This window comes from Henckelia pumila, chromosome 1, assembly GCF_033568475.1.
Source record: "Henckelia pumila isolate YLH828 chromosome 1, ASM3356847v2, whole genome shotgun sequence".
Classification (NCBI taxonomy): domain Eukaryota; kingdom Viridiplantae; phylum Streptophyta; class Magnoliopsida; order Lamiales; family Gesneriaceae; genus Henckelia; species Henckelia pumila.
In genome coordinates, this window is record NC_133120.1 from 54526426 (window position 1) to 54533420 (window position 6995).

Sequence of the window (6995 nt, forward strand, 5' to 3'; positions counted from 1 at the left end):
CCGTAGTCTATGAACATTTTTTTAATAAATAAACTACATATATTTATAACCGTAGTCTATCAAATATACAATTGATAGATAGGTACAACGTAAAGAATCGTCTCTCCTCTTCCCAAACCCCTTTCCCACGATCGATCCATTTCTCCCCTAGCCCTAGATGCCACTCCAAGATGTCGATTTGCCGCCCTAGACTCGGGAAATTTGCCGATTGAAGCTAGACAAAGGTAAGATCTCGTTGTTTTCTTCGCTCGTCGTATATGAAGATTCGGTGGCATCTTTTCCCCTTCTTTTAAGCTTCATGATCCCTAACAATTTTTTCAGATCTTGAGGGTGTGAAGGGGAAGAGGGGAAGGCCGAGGAAGTAGGGCACTCTAGAGCAAGCCGTCGCCTCTAAGAGACCCTGCTTCCTCGTCATCCCCGAGGATGAGATAGTCGGTATTGGTTATTGGAGATAATTGTATCGAAAGGTAAGGTGTTAAAACACTTGTGTCATATAACCCGGAGATTTCCTCCGCCGTGCAGAAAATGGGGAAAACCCATCAGTCCCAGCTGCAGCAACAGGGGAATAAACCCGGCCACGACGTGAAAGAGCTTCACATGTTTGTGTGGAGCTCAAGCGCTTCGCCTGTGTCCGAAGGCCGCGGAGCAGGTGGCTTGCACGTGTTCGGAGGGCACGATTTTGGTGCTTCCGAGCAGTCCGGGAGATCTGAACATGGAGCCAAGGAAATCAAGTTGTTGGTCTACGATAACCCTCAGAATGGGGAGACTAAAGGTGGTTTATTTTTACAGTCAAATCCATTGTCGTGAACTGAGCTGTTTTGTTAATCTTCTGTTACCAAGGTGTTTGATTAATTGCATTTGTCGAATTTTTTTACACTTCAGGCGTTCCTCCAACCGGGCACTTCGGTGGGGAAGACTTCAGCTTCAACGGCGGAGGCAAAGACAACGACGACAGAGAGAAAGACGTCCCCCGGGGCTTTCGAAACTCGGGGGAAGCTCCGCCACCGAGCTCGACCCGAGAACCGCCGGAGGCGTGAAATCTCTCCCCCCGACAAGTGTCATGACTCGCCTAATCTTGATCATGGTTTGGCGTAAACTTATCCGCAAGCCCAACACTTATTCCAGCCTCATTGGTCTCATCTAGTCCCTCGTCTCCTTCAGGTAAGTTCATTCGATCACGAGGGGTTTAACATTCAAATTCCATACATAAAAAGACTCATGATTGGTTAACGAATACGAGGATGTTTCTGAGGTTGGACGTTCTTTTAATTTGAAATCTTGTAATGCTAAAACGATAACAGGTCGTGCCATATGGCATCTTTATAGCTTCTGGATTTTGGCCTTTCAGCACTTTTTGATAATAGTTTCTGCATCTAAATGCGTGGTATGCTTGCAGCTTGCTCGAAGGAGAAATTTGCTTCCCTATCCTACCGACTGTTAAACCATATTTTTTCAATGTGTTCTGAGGTGATAAGCGCTGAATCTGTGCTGCCAATTGTGTTTTCTTTTGTGGGATTCTGTGAGCTTATGGTTTATATTCTTGCAAGTGAATCAAAAGTTGTCCATATCTTTAGTGGTTATGTACCTGGAGTGCTCTGAATACTTTTACCCATTAATTTGGATTATAGATTTGTAGTGGTCACCTTATCCTTGATTCTCTCTTTTACTGTTTTCAATTTCCATTCCCATTCCGTTTTGTAAATAATCTAAATTTTTATCAGTTAAATTAAATAGGAATAAAACTGTCCCAAGTCTTTGAGGCATCAAATCTACATATTTACGGACCTGGGTGCTTTAATATCAATTCTTTGATAAATCTAAAACATGTTGGTCATTGGTTTATTATCCGATCTTGAAACAGGTCCAAAGGAATTTACACAAGTCTTTTACAGTCTTCAGAGCTGGAGGGTTAGTCTCAACTCCCTTGTATATCTGCAATTTGATACTTTCCTTCAATTTAAAAATGTGCTTAACTGATTGGTTCCTCATATTCTTCAGGCTATTTTTGAGAGATTTGATACAGACAAGATGAAAGAGTGGGTGCCCGGTGAGCCAACTTGTGGCTAAGGGCTTTGATGACTCTATGTATAAACAATCTTCTGTTTAATATAATTTACACTTTTATAAAGGCATTTACTTTATCTTTTATCATATTATTATGTTGTGACATACTATAAGATGTTTAGATGAAGACCTTGAATATACTATAGTGTATGTAAGATGTGGTGGCACATGGGGATGGCTATCATGAAACACATCTTATAGTCACTGTATATTCTAAACAGTTTCTAGTTGATTGAGCCGTCCGTTAATAAGGATAAGGATCGCTCGAGATTGAGACTAGCATTTGCGATGCCGAGTACCACGTTTCATTGGTATGGAACATAGAGATGTTCAAAGCATGCAAATGGATATTCATACGATGAATGATCGAACTACCCTATCCGGACTTTCCAAGTGGTTATCACTTATCGAGTGGATAAAGTCCGCGGTTTTGGTTGTACACCATTAGTCCTTACTACTTGAAACATCATTGAGACTCTATATGCTAGTACAGTACTTTGACTCTTTTACCGACTCTATTGGGGTCATCAGGTGTCGGGATTGGGTGCAGTTACAACACATATAGGAGTCGATGCTTTGTTGTCAAGGATTCACCACATACTTTCTAGTGTGGATATCCTATGCAATCTGAGGAGATATTAGTGTGACGAATCTCTGGCCAGAGTACATGATGTGTTTTAAGAAATGGTTTCTTAGTAGCACATGCGATGTCACTATTTGATCTTCAAGATGCATTGCATAGTTATCGAATCTCGAACGACTCTCGATTTACCAATGGTTGTTGATTCGATCGGGATATATGGATGAAGGGACCGTACTGTACGCTAACCAAAATCTATTGGTTCTTGCAGGCACTATCAGTGATACCTAGGGAATCATGGGGCGATGTTGCTAAGCGCTCTTACCATGATTCGTTAGGCAAGTCGGAAATTGTTGTTCCGAGTCACAAGGAGTTGTGAGCCCACGGCTAGCTGTATCCCTGAACCATTGAGGGTCACACAAGTAATGGATTTTTAATCCCCGTTGAGATAATTAAATTTAAAAATTTAAATTTAGTGAATAAAGAAGTGGGACTTCTTATTTAAGAGTAGAGGGAGTAAGATTTCCTAAAATGACATAGTGATGGACATTTTTGGAAATCACTGAATTCGGATTCAGAAAATTTATCTTGACTTTAAAAGATGCAGAAATGGTTTCTGTGCACATTGGTGAAATTGGTTTATCAATCTGAGTCACGATGAATTTTATATTAATTTCTGAACATGCGGGCTTTGCTTGTCAGCCTTGAACTTATGACTAATGGGCCCTAAGCTGTTAGCAGCCCACATTATAAATAAGTTATTGAAGTACAGAAATTACACAACAGAGGTCACAAAATTTTCGAAAACCCTAGTTTTTCTTATAGTGGCCGCCGCCCCCTCCCTCTCTGCTCGGAAAATTCCAGCCTGTGAATTTTGAATTTGCAGTCTGGTTTAACGGATCAAATTCGTTAATTCTCTTCGTAGAAACTTCTGATAGATTTTCTAGTGCAATCTATCAGAGGGATTAAACTTCTGTTCGTGGACCTGATTGAAGAATTGTTCGTCCATCAGTTCCTGGGATATACAACAAGAGCAGAGTAATCTGTTGGTGTCCATAATCTCGTTTCGAGATTCAAGGTAAAAATTTAATTGTTATTTAATTTTTACACGCACAATTTAATCGTAAAGTTTTGATACCCATGATATGAAATTGTTCCATATATGAATCCCGCAAGCATACAAATTTCAAATGATGAGACAAATTTTCAAAATTAAAATCCCTCATTTTAAATATGATTTAAAATTGATATCAAGATAAATAAGGGAAATTTAAATATTGTTTAAATGTTCCTACCTTCCATCAACGATCAATGTATGAGATGCTACCCCCGGATACGGTCCGGCTCATATTATTGGGGGGGGGGGGGGGCGTTCGTTGGAAAGCTGTACATTGGATCGACACATGTTGTAAGTTGGGTGGAACTCCCATGGGATCGACTCATATTATTGGGGGATCCACATGGCGACCGTCCATCACAACTTAATATTGATGGGTCATCTTGACATGTCACAATAAACGACGTCATATTATTGGGCCCTTATTGGACATGAGGTAAATACGTGGAGGTTGATTTGGAAGCAATTGGGCTCTACCTTTTGAAAATTATGGTTGGCTGATATTATTCGGGACTATAGTTTGTCAATTGGACTCCATGTTCCCACTAAGGAAAACAGTTTCCCGTTTTCACTAGAGGGTAGTGAAATCGTTAAAATAGTGGGAGTGTGATTCATAAAATAAATTTCGCCTATTTTATGTCTTAGTAAATTAATTAAACAATCACTGATTATTGTTTGTTTCTTTTCAGTATTTCATTAAGATGAATTCGCGCAATCCACTATTCTCTATTCTCGAACAAAATAAACTGACTGGCGCAAATTATACGGAATGGTTCCGTAAGTTGAAGATTGTCTTGACCTCGGAGAAGATGCTCTACGTGTTAGAAAAATCTCCTCCAAAGGAAGCACCAGCTGATATAAGTTCGGAAGAGTTGGCCAAACTTGATATATGGTGGGACCATGATATCAAGGCCAAATGCTATATGCAAGCCTCGATGTCTGATGAACTCCAGAGGCGATTTGAGGATACCGTGAATGCTGCTGACATTCACGTACAACTCAAGGAACTTTTTGGGGCTCAATCGAGAGCTGAAAGGTTCGCTACTGTAAAAGAGCTAATGACGTGTCGCATGCGTGAAGGGACTTTGGTCCGTGATCATGGGGTACAAGTGATTTGGCTCATTCAGAAGTTGGTAACGCTTGATTTGGTATTGGAGCATGAACTCAACGTGGACTTATTACTTCTCTCTCTTCCTTCTTCGTTTGACGGTTTTGTGGTGAATTTCAATATGAACAAGATAGAGGCCTCCCTTGAAGAGATGGTCAATATGCTTGTAACATATGAAGCCACTTTAAAGAAGGATAAACCAGTTCTCTTGGTGGGCTCCTCTTCTTCTGCTAAGAAGGGGCCAAGTACAAAGGATAAGAAACGTTCTGCCCCATCCAAGAAAACCGGACCCGAGAAGAAGAACAAGACAAAGGCTTCAAACATGGAAAAGTCCAAGGATGTTTGCCATCACTGCAAGAAACCCGGTCATTGGAAATGTAACTGCAAGGAATATCTAGAGCAGTTGCGAACTGCGAAGGGTATGTTCTATATTGAAATAAATTTTTCACTTAATACTACTTCTTGGGTATTGGATACCGAATGTGGATCTCACATTTGCAATGATTTGCAGGTGATGACAAGAAGTCGCAAGCTTAGAATGGGTGAGACCCAGCTGAGGCTCGGAAATGGTTCTAGAGTTGAAGCTAAAGCTGTGGGAGATGTTTATTTAATTTTGCAGAACGATTTTAAGTTACTTTTGAGAGATGTTTTATTTGTTCCAGATTTGATTAAAAACATTATTTCTGTTTCTATGCTTGATAGAGATGGTTTTTCTTGCAATTTTGTGAATGAGATTTGCAATATTTACAAGAATGAATGTTTGATTGGAAATGGACAACTTGAAAACGATCTATATAACTTAAAATTAAAAGAAGTTCCAATAAATTATGTTGATAAACCGATAACAACGAACAAAAGGAAAATCGATAGTCAAAACCCGGCAAACCTTTGGCATGCTAGGCTAGGTCATATTTCCTCAAGGAGGATGAACAAGCTAGTGGGAGAGGGCATGTTTGATATGTCTAATATTAACTCTCTACCTACTTGTGAATCCTGCCTGAAAGGAAAAATGACTAAATCTCCATTTAAGGGGAAACCTGAGCGTAGTCAAAATCTGTTGGATTTGATCCATACAGATGTTTGTGGTCCATTTAGAATTGGTACTCAATTTGGCCACACCTACTTCATTACCTTTACTGATGATTATTCAAGGTATGGGTATTTATATTTAATGAAATATAAGTCTGAAGCATTTGAAAAGTTCAAAGAATTCAAGGCTGAAGTAGAAAACAAGCTAGGTAAAAGTATTAAAGCACTTCGATCAGATCGAGGTGGAGAATACTTAAGTACCGAGTTTTTGGACTATCTGAAAGAGAATGGGATTCTCTCTCAGTGGACTCCTCCTATGACACCTCAGCTGAATGGTGTATCGGAGCGTCGTAATCGAACTTTGTTGGACATGGTTCGATCCATGATGAGCTTCACTGAGCTTCCACCTTCGTTTTGGGGCTACGCGCTTGAAACGGCGGTATTGTTATTGAACAACGTCCACACCAAAGCAGTGGATAAAACACCATACAAGTTATGGAATGGCAAAGCTCCTAAGTATTCGTACTTGAGGATTTGGGGATGTCCTGCTTACGTGAAGCAGACAGTGGGACATAAGTTGGATAGTCGATCCATCTTATGTTATTTTGTAGGGTATCCGAAGAATTCAATCGGATATTATTTCTATCATCCTACTGAAACAAAAGTGTTTGTTTCAAGGAATGCCACCTTCTTGGAGAAGGAGTTCTTATTGGATAAGAAAGGCGAGATGATGGAACTCGAAGAAATTCGAGAAGAACCCAAGATACAAAATAATGATCCTACACCTCAGGAACCATTGATGGACACGCCTATACCTAGAAGATCCGAGAGGACTTCTAGACCTCCTATTCGATATGTTCTTCTTCTTGAAGGGGATCAAGATGAACCCGACGTTGGATGTGATCCAAGAAACTTCAAGGAAGCAATTTCTGATGCGGATTAAAATTTATGGCTTGAAGCTATGCAGTCGGAAATAGATTCGATGCATACAAACCAAGTTTGGTCTTTAGTAGATCCTCCCGATGGAATTGTTCCAATAGGGTGTAAATGGATCTAAAAGAGAAAGCTTGGGCCTGATGGTAAGGTATTGACCTACA

At 40.2% G+C, this 6995-nt stretch overlaps 1 long non-coding RNA gene across 1 annotated transcript; it reads left to right on the forward strand.

The window, feature by feature from the left end:
* The first annotated feature begins 685 nt into the window (after positions 1 to 685).
* On the forward strand, positions 686 to 1906 carry LOC140876435 (uncharacterized). The gene is made up of 3 exons (XR_012148791.1): positions 686 to 772; positions 883 to 1161; positions 1397 to 1906. It is a non-coding gene; the product is annotated as an uncharacterized lncRNA (long non-coding RNA).
* The last annotated feature ends 5089 nt before the right edge of the window (positions 1907 to 6995 follow it).